This window comes from Atractosteus spatula, chromosome 3, assembly GCF_055471065.1.
Source record: "Atractosteus spatula isolate fAtrSpa1 chromosome 3, fAtrSpa1.hap1, whole genome shotgun sequence".
NCBI classification, from domain to species: domain Eukaryota; kingdom Metazoa; phylum Chordata; class Actinopteri; order Semionotiformes; family Lepisosteidae; genus Atractosteus; species Atractosteus spatula.
The window spans coordinates 60410218-60425225 of NC_142708.1; the positions used below are offsets into that span (position 1 = coordinate 60410218).

General features: G+C 34.8%; 1 protein-coding gene across 1 annotated transcript in view; it reads left to right on the forward strand.

Annotated features, from left to right (window-relative positions):
• cntfr (ciliary neurotrophic factor receptor) overlaps positions 1 to 15008 on the forward strand; it is a 197266-nt gene that overhangs the window by 822 nt on the left and 181436 nt on the right. The gene's annotated exons all lie outside the window — the stretch shown is intronic.

Consider the following 15008-nt stretch of genomic DNA (forward strand, 5'->3'; position numbering starts at 1 on the left):
TCTCTGTCTATCCCTCTTCAAGGAGGGTTTCATTTCCACAAGATTCATTAATTCCGAAAATAAAACTTGCGTTCAGATCATGGGGTGTGAGGGAAACACAGTCTTCCTAATAGGGTGCAATGTGCTTATTGGCACCCTTCTTCCTTCTCCGAAGTACTGGTACTGGACAGTTTGCCAGTCCTTTCTAAAAGCGTTTAGCCTGTAAATATAAACTTCAAAGGGAAGTCAGGACTGCAAGAAAGGCATTTGTCATTGCCTTAATGGCTCGTTGTTTCATGCCTTGTTGAAGATTATGCTTGAAAAGGTGCAGGACACCCTTTTAAAAAAAGGAGATTTTTTCCGGCTGGAGTTTACAGCTGACAAGAAACACACCACCCCCTGGTAGCTCTTGTGGCTAGATCACCTCAATGTTATTTTTCTGCCATTTTTAACATCAAAAGTCAAAAGATACACAAGTCAGACTACCTGCAGATAACAGTATAATTGCCCCGAAGTGTTTCCAGTAAATACTTGATTTATGGCGAGAACTTAACATGAAGTATGAGGATGTGGCTCTGGAAGTTTGTCAGTGCCCTGTGTATTGAGTACTAAGCTGGAAACCAACTTGTGGAGATTTTGTTACTTCATTTAACTGTGAAAAGAAAAGCAATGTATTTTTCAGTTGCACCTGGGTTTTGCAGGGCTGAGGGGGAAACTCTTTTAAGGTGTAAGCATAGCTAGTGGAAGAGCATTCATCATGTCTTAAAGCTCAGTACGTTTTTTTCCTTTTGTTTTTGATTTAAACAAAAAAAGAGGGTAAAATAAAACTAACATAATATTTCCCTTAGCTTACTTATTCCTTACATAAACATCACTAAACAGATGTCCGATTTCGGTTGATCACAGAAGGAAGGGGGAGCTGGTGTTCCTCTCCCCTAGATACACAAACTATACAAATTGAAAGCTGGTGGTCAGAGGATTGGGAATGCTTTCCATGATAGCTGTCCCATATAGAGCTTACAAGAAATATCTATTTTTATTATTGGAAAGGCCTAATAATAAAAAGCAAAAATGAAAATGCTTTTATTATTATCCTCCATGAATTCTATGAAGTCATTTTTTGCATATAGGAATGTTTTGTATTTTTCACATAGAACAGACACCCTTATAGCAAATTAAACATTATCTATCATAATTAAATCTTTACAACTATTGGTCAGTTCGGTCTCTTTAGGCATATATGGTCTGCTTCATTTCTACATTGTTCCATCTTATTTGCATTGTATAACTTTTTTAATGACTTGCACACTGTTCCTCTGTGAATACTTTGAAGCTGTTTTGAGACTCATTTTGATGACTTGTGTACTGTAGACATTTAAGATAGAAAATAAATGAATCTAAATTATCCTATAGGTATGAAAACAAATATTCAATTTTCAATCAGTCCTCTGTAATGTAATGTATAATTGCATGGTCATTTTAAAAGGATTATGAAAGTACAATGCACAGCAATTGATAACATTTGTACTCATCTATTTGCATGATAAGCATTTTTTTCTCAGCCATTCTATAAATAAATAAGCAATCAAGCAGTCTGAAATGTTTGAATATACAGGATACCATGAAAGATAAATGATTAAACAGCAAGCTATGTTGTCTGCAGAATTTACTGAGACACTAATGAAATGCTGACTTTTTTTAGTGCATGCTTGCTCACAGCTATAGATTCAAGTACACTCAGAATGGTTTAAATGTATTAGAAATCCTAGCCCGGCCATTTCTTTGTGAAATTATTTATTTTGAAATACAATTTGTGAAAATACACAAATAATGCTAAAAACAACAGCATAATGTTTGTTCAAAGCAAAAAGGAAACTTAACTTATTTATGTCTGTACCAGGTAAAAGTTATTCAGTTGGTGAAAATGATAATAAGGAGTTTAAATCACAATAATAACATGGGTCAACATTTCAATTTGAAGGTGTTTCCTTTAGGACACAGTGCTTTGCAAACTGCAGTGGACAAAACATCTTGAATTGAAACAAATTCCTCTACAGAAGCGGGTTTCACTGACCACATACTTTGACTGAAATCCCATCTGCATAAATTGCAACTTCGCAAAGACAGATCAAAGTTTAGAAATATGTGATCCTCACATTTGAGTCTCAAGACAGAGTGACATTCTGTTTTTATGTTTTTAAGTTTTAGCAGGCTGTAACTTAAAATTAAACTCTGAAAAACATGAATACATCAGTAAGGACTGATGTACTAACTTGTGATGCACTATTGAAGGAACCATTAATACTGTACATGCAGTAAAAGTTAGCTACCTGTATAAATCAATTAGTCAATCTGTTCGGCTCTCCAGCTTTCTAATGTGCAAAACTAATACATGTTCTTGAACTTATTGTAGTTTTACATATTGGTTATTTTTTTACCACATGCTCTTTGATTAATAGGCTGGGGAATACTATTTAACTGCACAATGGATAAAATTGTTTACATCTATACGTAATTGTGTGTATACAGTATGTAAATATGAATTAATTACATAGTGTATAAAAAGTGAGTGCTCCTCAGTGGTATTCTTCTGAAGTGCACAATAACCTTTTAAAAGTTGCTCAGCTTTGTTCACCTGACATTGTTCATTCTGATAAATGAAAACTGAAAAGAGAGTGACAATCATTATAATAATTAGCATCATCTACAAAAGAATGTCTTGTAACTGAACAGTGGAGGTGCAGAGTTTTTGTTGGCCACTGTGTGCTTTTAATCTATTAACTGGCATTCCTTAAACACTAATCAATGTTAGCTTTTATATTTCCATTAAAAGGAAGAGGAAAAAATAAATAAATCACACAGGCCAATTGGATGTTCCATTTTGAAAAGCTTTACGGCTTTCTGCCTCTGCAAGCATAAGGAGAATTTCGTTGTTATAATAAAGCTTTATATTTACTTTATTTTGTCAACAAATGCTCTAATTATTAATATAGTTGGACTTTGCCTTGAAAATCCAGGCTTATTTATAAAATGGAAGGAGATAAATTTCAGTCGGAATGGGTCCGTTCTATTAAAAATGATGAGGCAGTTGCATCTGCATTTTGCCAAAATGCTCTGTCTTTGCCAAACTTTCGGCCCTAATGCTTGCCTTCCATATTACACATTTTAAGAGTTGAACTGAAGCATACCGTCATTACAGTAACAAAGAACTTTGCACTTGCATTCTGCCCTTTCATGAAGCGCACTGGACTGAACAGCCATCTCAGTATAAAGAGTGAATGTTCAGAGTAAATGTTAAATGGGCATGGTGTGGCACCAAGAAATGATACAAAAACTAGAGCTCATACTATACCTTGATTGTTCAAGAACAATCTGAAATTCTAAAAGCTGAACTTCTGTTTTATACCACAGAGTATTCTTTACTATAAAAATGCAGAAGATGAAGACAGGTTGTTGAATTCAGTTCTAACACATTATTATTATTAAGTCTTAATTTTTTAAAGAAGCATATACTGTAGCTTCCTATGTTTAATGTATTTGGAAGAATAATGATATACACTAGCTTCCTATTTAATTTGCATACACAGAATAAATGCCAAATGTGTTGTTGTGATACAAATATTTTGGAGGGAATTATAAATGGAGTATACAATATATACTGAGTGACATCAAAAATGCAAGAAATGAATATACAGTAGGAACCAATTTCATTTGTTGTGTTTTTAATGTCTCTAGGTATGCTGTATAAAATGTCATTATAGGATTCCAGGAGGAAGAACAGGACTTTCTTTTTCAGTTTAAAAGTAGGTTGTTGATGTTGTTCTTTTTTCTGTTGACTATGCATAAATCAACTTTACAATTAATCTTAAATGCCCTGTCCTTCCATATCTCAAATAGCCGATACACTCTCCTAGGACCTGTAAACTCCCAGGGGCCTTTGGAGTTGTTAAGTTATCAAATTGAAAAGCATCAAATACCTGCGTACATGGTAAAAAAATGTATCTGCACTATACTTGCAGTTTATCCTTCTGTTCCTCTTTTAACAGAAATATGACGCTGGGATATATACTGTATATAATACAGGCTACTTGATTCTACACTAGAACAGGAAATTCTAGTCTTTAAATCATAGATTTAAACACGGAGATCTGAGTGGGTGTCTTTCCTACAGTATATACAGTAAAAGTATTCACAAATATTTGAATTACATATATATAAGAAAAAATATTTACAACAAAAAAAACTCAACAAGACTAATTCCCCAATTCTGAATAGGAACACTCTCACAGGAAGGATTTCCTGAATCTGTGGAGATTTCAGCAAGATCCCCCCTGCTACCAGTGGTGGGCAATGTTGCCAGCTCTCCTTCTCAAATATTTAAGGAACAGCTCTTGAAAAAGTCACCACATTTGTCCAAAAAATTAAGATCCAGCTGCAAACCTTTGTTTTCACTTACATATATAAACATTTCACAGGAAGAAAGGGAAAGTAAATGGGTATGTTTTTAATATGTAGAAAATATTTTGTAGAATGCTAAAGAAGAATTAGCCCAGCACTTTCAAAAGCATATCTTACAGATATAGCATGTGAATAGTAGTCACTTATTTATTATATTTATAAAGTATATTTTCCTAATTCAGTAATCAGATGTGGAAGGAGGATTAAAAGCATTTGGTTTAAATAAGATTAATCAAAGAGAAGGAAATAAATCCACTTCAGGGGATTTGAAATAAAAACCAGCAACTAACAAATGAGTAAACTGCAATGAAAGGTTCACCAGCATTTTACAGAAAAAAACAAAACAAATGAAAAGACCAGAAAAAGGAACCATCTTGCTGTCTTGGTAGCTTTTGAGAAAATTCGCAATTTAAAGTTAGAGCTTATTTTTCATTCTTTCTGTCCTGCAGTTGTCTTTTATCATCTGTCACCATAGCAACCTCTCACCTCCTATGTTGTTGAAAGTATTTTGCAAAACTGAGGAGTTTTGTTCTCGTTTGTGATCTTAAGACTTCACTCTCCCAAAGAAGTCCTGTGTCAAAAATAAAAAATGAAATGTTCTCAATTGTAACATGTTTTTACATATGTTGAAGTAGAGACTCTACCTGGGATTTTTTATTATTGCAAATAGAAAGATTTCAACAGCCTGTATCTCCTTATATTTGCCTTTTGGTAACAAATTAGTAACACTTTATTTGGATTAGGAACTGAGTGGGATTGTTGGAAGTTAAAAGATTAAAAGGATTATTGGATGTAATCAAAATCAAAGTCAATTAGTAGCTTTGGAAATAGTTATACCCATAACTAATCATAGGTCAATTATAGTTCTTTTGGTATGGTTTACTGTACAAGCACAAGTGTGTTTGTGATTTAATGACATCTCTCAGCAGTAAATTTCTTTCAGTCACACTCATCAAGTTCAAAGAACATGTCTTTTACATGTACAGGTATTGTTACTAGTGAAGATAAGAGTAAATCAATGCAGGATTGAAGAACAGCATGAATCTAATGGGTCCCTTGTTGTCAATGATAGTCGTGCAGATTAAGACTTTCTTAAAACCTGTTTTCTACTGTACAGTAAAGCAACTGGAAAGGATCCAAATGCCATTAAAGTATTTTTTTAAAAAAGGAAAAAGAGGAGGAAATGAATGGATAAATGTCTGAATTAATTGTAAATAAAAAACAGCTGTGAGTGTGCAGGCATTTATCTGCACAGACATTGAACAAAAAGGCAAATATTTAAACATTTAAACCCAACCTGCCATGACTATTTCACATAATCTGTTCAGATTTAAAATGTTCTATTGTTATACCTTGAAAACTAAAGGTTTCTCACCTGGTAACATCTATGACCCAATCATATTAACATACCTAATTCATGCATGTGCTTTAACGTTGGAATATGTTCAAAGTTTTGCTCTGGGTTGAGACGGGTATGCATACTCCGCTTGGCAAGATGTTTTACAATTTTTTCAAGATAAGAAATCACATCTGTTTGTGGGATTAAACCTGCTCTTCAGTTTTAGCACTGATGTCTGCTGTATGTAGAGATACAGGGAAAGGCAGCACTGCCTGTAGGAATCACCCTTTTTCCCCATTGCATTTGTAAAGAATGAAAGACACAGGGCATAAAGTTTCAAAAAGAACATTGGCCAAAAAAAGCATCCACTAGGGGTGCAATGGTACACTTTAAATCTAACACACTGCTTTCCTTTTAATGGCAGGACCCAGCTCAGTGCTTGTAGTGCATTATATGCATTTCAAAATGTGATAACTGCAATACTATAATTTAGCGACTCTTTAGCAAATGTTTTGGTTAATCTCTAAAGTAATGGCTAATAGTCACTGACATGACTTTGTTGAGGTACTGTTGTCAAAACAGCTGAAAACAGAAAAGCACACAGAGAACTCATGATCCTTTACTAAATCTACTGTAAAAAAATTAAAGCAAAACTAAGTTCCAGCAGTGTTCTCCAGTTTAGATACAGAGTGTTCATAAATCTCATTAAATAACTCTGGATTAGTATTAATAACCTGAAATTATTATTCCATATAAGGATAGAATTATAAATAATGTGGAGGTGAGTGTGTGTAGTGCTTTTAGCTATTTTAAGACCGACCATTTTTTTTTTGCTTTTGGAAAATTGGAAATTTTGACTCTTTTGTCAAAAGATAACACTAATTATTAATGGTTATGGTTACTTCTCTCCCTTCAGGAAAATGAGAAAAGATGTCCACAAATGCATTTCATAGTATCACACTAACATACCACTCATAAACTCCAAGGTTCTTCTGTTGCCTGTCTTTCCACCTGTGTGACACTCTTCTGAACAGATATAGTGGCTGTTTTTGCCAGCAGTTGTCTGCTGTCATTCTGCATACAGAGATGTTAAATCAAGTGTTGCTGAGTTATCAGTTTACGGGAGCATACAGTAAGTGTTCTCTATCACCTCCAGAAAGACACAGCAAAACAGCAGATGGAGAATTTGAATGATGAGGGAAAGAAAGAATAAAATATCAGTGAATGTAAAATGCAGGTTTTAATTATTTAGCTAGAAACTGTAGGTTAGTTGAAAGCAAATTCCTGATTGCAGTAATGACCTGAAAATAAATGAATGAAGCACCTTTCTCAAGGGTACAATAGCAACACCCTACATGGGATTGAAACTGATGATCCCCCCCAGGTCCAGATCTCTATTATTCCACACTGCTGTCTAAAGTTTTATGAACTGCCAGGATTTGCATCCTTTTTTGCTGAACAGTTTTGCTGTTCTTTTTTGAGAGGCAATATAATAATTGCTAACACTTATATAGCCCTTTCTGGACACTCCACTCAGAGCACTTTACAGGTAATGGGGACTCCCCTCCACCACCACCAATGTCCAGCATCCACCTGGATGAGGCGACGACAGCCATAGTGCGCCAGAACGCTCACCACACATCAGCTATCAGTGAGGAGGAGAACAGAGTAATTAAGCCAATTCTTAGATGGGGATTATTAGAAGGCCATGATTGGTAAGGGTCAATGGGAAATTTGGCCAGGACGCCAGGGTTACACCCCTACTCTTTTTGAGAAATGCCCTGGGATTTTTAATAAATACATCTCATCCGAAGGACGGCACCTGTTTACACTATAGTGTCCCCATCACTATACTGGGGCATTAGGACCCACATGGACCGCAGGGTGAGCGCCCCCTGCTGGCCTCACTAACACCTCTTCCAGCAGTAACCTTGGTGTTTCCCAGGAGGTCTCCCATCCAGGTACTGACCAGGCTCACACCTGCTTAGCTTCAATTGGCTGCCAGTTGTCAGTTGCAGAGTGATATGGCTGCTGGCCATAATATACAAGCGTACTTCCTTTCCTGGGTGAAAGCTCTACTGAGATAAGATGAGAGGGTGTGTTTTGTATTTGATGGAAAGCAAAGCTAATGTTATAGATTCATTATTTTAAAATTGTGTCTTACTATTGTTTTTACTGAATGTAAATGTATTTATTACATATGTTGTGATTACAGAATCAAGGGCCATCATAAGCTTAGGAGACAAATGGTTCTAGTTACTATAATAATATATATTTTTATTTGAAGACAAGAAAAGACAAATAAAAATAAAATCCCAGCATTAATAATGTTCACCAACATTTCAATTAGTTATAGAGACACCATATATTGAAAATCCAAGCACCATAATGAAACACATTAATGGACATAAGTACATTTTAAGAGATCATATATTTTTAAAAGATTTTACTTTCTTAAGGTTATGACGTTTAAACCCTATTGGTCACATTTACCTCATCCTGTTTTTACACAAAATGCTTAAAACTCTTTGGTTTTGCTATATTTGTAATTACCTTTTTATATCTAATAAAGAATTTGTGAACATATGAATTGAACCTTCCCATTATTTACCTTTGAAAACTAATAAACTGAAGAATTGTTTGTAAATCTGCAATAAAATGAATGAAAAGCAGACCAAAACCTAACTTCTTTTATTGCCACAGCCAGCATTACTATTTGTTTCTTCTTTCAGTTATTTCCACTTATAAAATGACCCTTTCAGTGATGATGAATAATCATAGTTTATCCAATATTATTTGCAAATGTAATGGACTAGACAATGCCTCAAGGCATTAAATATGATTTGTTGAATTTAAGGGACATTAATGAGCTTAAATGATATCATAAATACATTGTAGTTAGCAATGTAGATCATTTTGCTGTTGAGTGGAATTTTATGGTACTAACACCATACTAAATATGATTCATATCACATATAGAAAAGTCATTACTGAAGACATGTGAACTCAATTAAACACAGACTTTTGAGACTGAAGAACAGGATAAACAGTAGATTGCTCCTTTTTGAAGTACTTAAACAAGCGGATTTTGAAAAATACACTACGTTGGTGGTAGATGACGGAAAACCAAACTAATTAATTGCTGTTAAAACACCGTAGTCCCATTTCAGTCTTTTAAAATAATGACTAGAAATAGGGACCCAGATTAATTGGGAAAGTAATACAGGATTGATAGGAGCAAATGAGTGTTTGGCTGTAAAAATTATGGCAGTTGACAAGACTGCATTAAAGACATAATAATTTAATAGCAATGACAGGTTGGGTGCCCGTGTTTTGTAAAATATGGTTCCGGGCAATTTACCCTGAACAGAGTGCCTTATGCAGCAATATAAATGCGGCAGTGATGTTAACACCCTGCATGAAATGCAGTTTTTCATAGTGTTCAGAATTTTGTTCAACGTGTATACTTCAATTCTGCCATGGGGGATGCAGATGGACATGGTAACACTTAATTGTTTAAACTTTGTATCATGTAGCCTGACCACTGGCTTTAGATAAATTTAAAGTAATTACACAGAAAAGCCAACCTTAATGAAGAAGGTATTTTTAGTAGGACATCACAATGCCTATAATTTTACTTTTCAATCACTACTATATATTACCAAAGCTGTTGGTACTTTTTTAATCTGTTTCATATTTGTATTAATAGTATTAATTATTTCTGAGGCATGATTTTTTCATGTGTATAAAGATAATTTTACTCTACTCATTTCTATGCCATTTTTTCTTTTGGAGAGCAATCTTTTGAAGTAGAAAGCACTTGGATTACTAAGCACAGATCTACTCTCACTCCATAGATTCACAATGCGCTACCCTAACCCTAATCAGTGAGGTGATCCATTAACCTCTGTACTCCTTTGCTGAGAACCACGATTTGAAAAGGCAAACAGACAACATAGGTTCTGAGCATGAATAAGGAAAGACCTTTAAAGAAAAATAGTAAAAATAAAAAACATCATGTACTGGGTCATAAAGCAAAAGAAGCACTTTAATCACAATAATTATCTTAAGTAATGTAATAAACATTCATAGTGATTTTTTTGGCAATGGATAGACAGTGTTTCAAACAAAATCTTCAGTTACTGTCTTGTATAAATACATACAGTATTGATCTTAAACATCATCCTGATAAAATAAATAAAGTCAGTTTGATTTTGTATATTCAATGGTATTTTAATTATTATATGATTAATATATGGTGGAGATTTACAGTTTTAATAATATTATTTTTATTTGACACATTAGAACAACATAGGCACAGCCTTTAAAGAATAATTTGAAAAAAGCTGCTTTTCTCTTCCCCTCTATGTTGACATCCAGAACAAAAACTAAGTGAGCAAAAATCATTTGTTATGGGGGTAGAAGTATTTTTAGTCCCTTTTTAGTCTACATTTTATTAAGACAAACTTTTATAAACACAGATCACAGTAATAGGTATCATCAATAGGTAACTTAGCTAAATGATATGTTAGGAGATGCAATTTTTCTATTCCTTATTTAACAGTAATGTCAGTAATCCAAAGAAAGTGTTGTGAATTTTGACAAATGTATTACAGTAGCTGAGTTAGTGTGCACTGGAGAAGAGATATGACAGAGTCAAGAAGACAGTACAGTATGTCTGTTTTCAGTGAGAGAGGTGAGTTTCCTTCAAACTGTGGATGGAGTGGAGTTAAGTAACATCTAAGAGAGGTTATACAGTAGCTCTCCATTGAAACATTCAGGTGGTATTGTGACAGCATAACAGCTTCTGCCCCTTGAATATGCTATGTGCAGCTAGGGATTTCAGACTTGGAATACGTTCACAACCTCTTCTTGGTTCCCATTCCAGTAAGTGAAAAGAACTTCACCCCCAATTCCTCCCCATACCTCAATCATGCCTGGGAGGGAAAATCATTAGGAAATGCTTTGCTTCACTAAGCAAAAGCAGCCCCGCCTTGTGAGGTAATGACTTAGGATTTAGTCAGGTGAAGAGATTGGTCATGATTTATCTCTTTTTATTGCTCAGAGGTGGAGGCTGTGCAGCTGATTAGGACTGTTAGCTAGTGTGTGTCACTAAACCAGTCCTCTGCTTTCTATATAAACACTGAGCAGCATCTTTGCCTGAGACTGTGGGTTTTAGAAAGAAAAATCAAATATTAAATATACAATATGGCATAAACGTATTGAAATGTCGTTTAAAACTTGTATGAGCTTTCATACAAATACATTAATTAAATCCAGAAATAAGACATTAAGTAATTTTATATTAATCTAATTTCACAGTCTTATTAATGTTCATCATGGCCATCCTGGGTATGAGTAAAACCGTTTGGGCATTGTGTCTATGTACTGCACATTTTCAGCAACTCTGGTGCAACGTCTCTTTAACAAAAATGTAAGCTGTCCAATTAGAACTCTGAAACAACTACACACATTTGTGTACAGTTCTTCATCATCCCTTCTAACTTTCAATTAAATTGCATGTGTGGCACATTAAAGCCATCAACAATGGTAATGTCTATTTTAAAATCTGTTCAGCATTCTCTTCTGCTTTCTAAAAATAATTTTAAATATAAGTAGAAAATACAACATAATCCCCCCTCCACCACTCGAGATGTTCACCACTGGAGATTCCAACAGAAGAACACCTAAAACAAGACAAAACCACTCCTGCTGTCCAGGATTCTGTCTGATTCCCAAAAGAAATCATTAAGTATTCAAATAATTAAATTAAATTATCCAATGTTATTTGTGCTGCTAATTTTTTTCTGAGATGCAGTACCTTTCTTAGACTTATACTTTCTTGTATGTTTGAACACTAAATTTTAGAAGTCAGAAGCACACTGCTACAGCTTGCACACAAAGACAGCAGACCGTGTTATATCCTTCAGATGTTCATTCGAGTGAGATACCTTCCAGATTACAAAGAAACTGAAGGTGACACCCATTAACTTTCAGAACCTAAATTTAGCCTCACTTGTACACTACATGACACATTTTAAAACACGATTTCTATGGGTGTTGGTGTTAAGCTTAAATCACAAGCCTGACTTAATGAAATATTTTTTTCTGTAATCATAGGGTTTTTTTCGTGGTTATTCACATTTGAACAAACTGCTTGTAATAAACAGAGCTTTTTTCGTCTAATATAATATGTACAAAATATGGCCTTGGACATATTTAGTAAATAAGACTGCAAATAGGAAAATACAGAAATCAAGGTTTTTGCTATGCCATGGAAGATGCTTTCTCTAGTGATACTTTCTTGCTGAAATCCTGAAACAAGATTTTGTTTTCTTAAATTTCAATCTGCAAGTGGTACCTCTTCCACTATATTAAGAGAAAGTTCTCCAGGTAACTTCCTTGTAAAATAAAGACAAAAGTAAAAATGAGGCCATCTTTAAGTATGCCAAATGTTCTGTGTGATTGGAATTTATAGTGTATGAAATATTTGTGTTAGGGATTTTTTTTTCTTAAATATGCCATTTGGTTTGTGCACCATTTATCAAGTACAATTATTATCATTATGTGTGAGTTGTTCTTACTATGCCAGGCTCTTCCGGGCTAATCTTTTAAGGTTCTTAAGCTTACTGACAAGCTTAAGAGGTTAAAAGCCATAGCTAACTTTTTATCCTTACATTGTCAGAATGTAGACTGCAAAAGACTAAAACCTTTTTCTCTTCTCTGTTATATTGTTGAATAAAGACAAATGTATAAAATACAGTATGAATTATTATATGTCCTTTACAATAACAAAATAATAGAATACTTTTGTTATAAGCCCCAAAGGCAATCCACTGAAATGTTGATCTTGATATTACACAACAATGTTCAACTGAACATATTGCAGATTTGCTTTCTAATGTGAAACAGCAACACAGTATTAGCTGAACTGTTTAACCAGACTTAGTAAAAGAACCAAAATTTTGGGAAGCTGCTTTAAACACATACACAAGACAGCAGACAACATTTCTGTCTGTTATTCATTCTGTCACGTCAACACAGATATTACCGAAGATAGACCCAAACTCTCCAAGCATTGCCACAAAGCTTTCTCTTACGCAAAGGCACATACTGTACAAGCATTGTCATCATAATAGATTATAGAAACATACTGTATTTAAGCTAAATATTTGTAAAGAACACAAAAAAATGAATACATTTCTACTGAAACTTAATAATTTTGATTTACTTAGATATTTAGCGTCATCCAGGCAGGGACATAGATCTTCAAAAGCTATCTACCAACATTTTTTTCTTTGCCTATCAGCATCTTTTTTCTTAAGGTATTAGGCTATCTTTTGCCTGACAGTGAAGAATCTTGCTTGCTTTCATTCTGTCACATGCCTGATGGTGGTGTTGGAAAATAGCTTCTGTCCTGCTCCAGATGGATACCTGAAGATCACTTTCACCTTTTGCATTCATTCATGTGTGGCATCAGCAGCATTGCTTACATGCAGCTCCTCTCAAGCAGAGCAGCTGTAATAATCAGGGCATACCAGTTGACACCTTCCAAGGAGAAGTGCAGATAGGCAATGTTTTTTGTTCATTGTGAGCCCCAAACTGAACCAGAAGTCTCATTCTGCAACTTATGGTACTGTTATTCTCATTCCATAAAGCAGGATTATACTCTTTTTCAAGCCTTTTGTCTCCCATACTTTTCAAATCCCTTTGAAAAATGTACACATTTTGCTGAACAGTCCCTGTCAATTGTTACAAGTCATACATAAACATACCTAAATTAATAATACGTAATATGTACCCAAAGCAAACAAAGTAAAAAAATATGATAATACCTCGGCCTCTCACAATTCATTTCAAGGCTGTCCCTCCTATGTGGTAGTCTGGAACACCATTATGCACCGTCTCTGCATAAATAACTACCACCACATGTTTAAAGAAAGGAAACCATATAGACAAGTAGAGGATTATTAATGCACCATGTTAATTATGTGCCATTCATTATTAATGCAACAAAATTGCTTCCAACCAAGTATGAAAGGATCATATTAATACTAAGCTTCAAAACACAAACGCTTTGCCTTTCTTTTGCCTGGCCCCCCTTTCCATCCTCTCTCCCTGCAGCTATCATGGCACAAGAATTGATGAGTTTCATTGTGTGCATCTGTCTCTTGTTCTCGGTTCTTCTCCCTCTCTCTCATTGACGTCCATGATGTGCAGGGTGTCTATGTGTGTAGGTGGTTGAGGTTTGGCAAGAAATAAAAAGGCAGCTGCATTTCCTTTACCTCCAAACGGCATGACCCAAGGTCTGATTAGCTTATTACAACTTTCCGCTCCCAATCAGGCAAATGGTTTTAAAATATCATCTCCTGAACAAGTACACAAGCGTGTAAACAGGAGCACAGTGGAGTTGTTTATGTCAAATGATTAACTTGTGATGAAGCCAAAGCAGTAGGTTTCATGACTCTTCACCATTGCATCACCAAGCTATTGAATAGCAAAATGAATAAATCGGATTTGCTTTTGATGAGAAAATTATTTTTAAAGAACCAGGCCCAATAAAAATGCTATATTTTGTTTTCTTTTGGTTAGACATAATTCCATTTACAGAAGAAAGTGTAGCAGAACCCCTCCTAATGCATTTTACCCTATTGCTGTAGCACATCAGATAATGTGCTCCAGGAACTATAACCAGTGCATTATCCAGCAGTGGCCCTTCTGGAGTTACATGATGCTTTTTATGAGTCATAAAGCTTCATTTCATGAAGAAAACTAATACCACTTATAATTTCTAAAATCAAACACTTTAATGAAATCCTATTGATCTGCAGGGGAACCTCAACAGGCCTGTGATGTTTTATGATTTCACAATCAGTCCACAGTGTAGGAAATGTTTTGCATTTTGCCATTGATACACATTCCAATTCTTAGCTGCTGGGAAAAGTACTGCCTTACACTTGTGTGTTATTTGTTATGCCTACGGAAGAGAGAATTCTTAGTCTGGTGCATAGCAGGAGGCAAAAGTGTTAAGCTTCAAAGTAAAACTGTTCAAGGAAAAAAAAATGCGATAACACTTCCAGAACAGCATACAATGCTGACAGCTATGGTGTGTAAACGTCTTCAGATTCAGGCTACAGCACTTTATCACATCTTCTGACAACTGCTGCATCTCAACATTATAGCCTTGCAGCAGTTGTCACCCGATCTGGCATAAAAAAGTCAACGCATTATT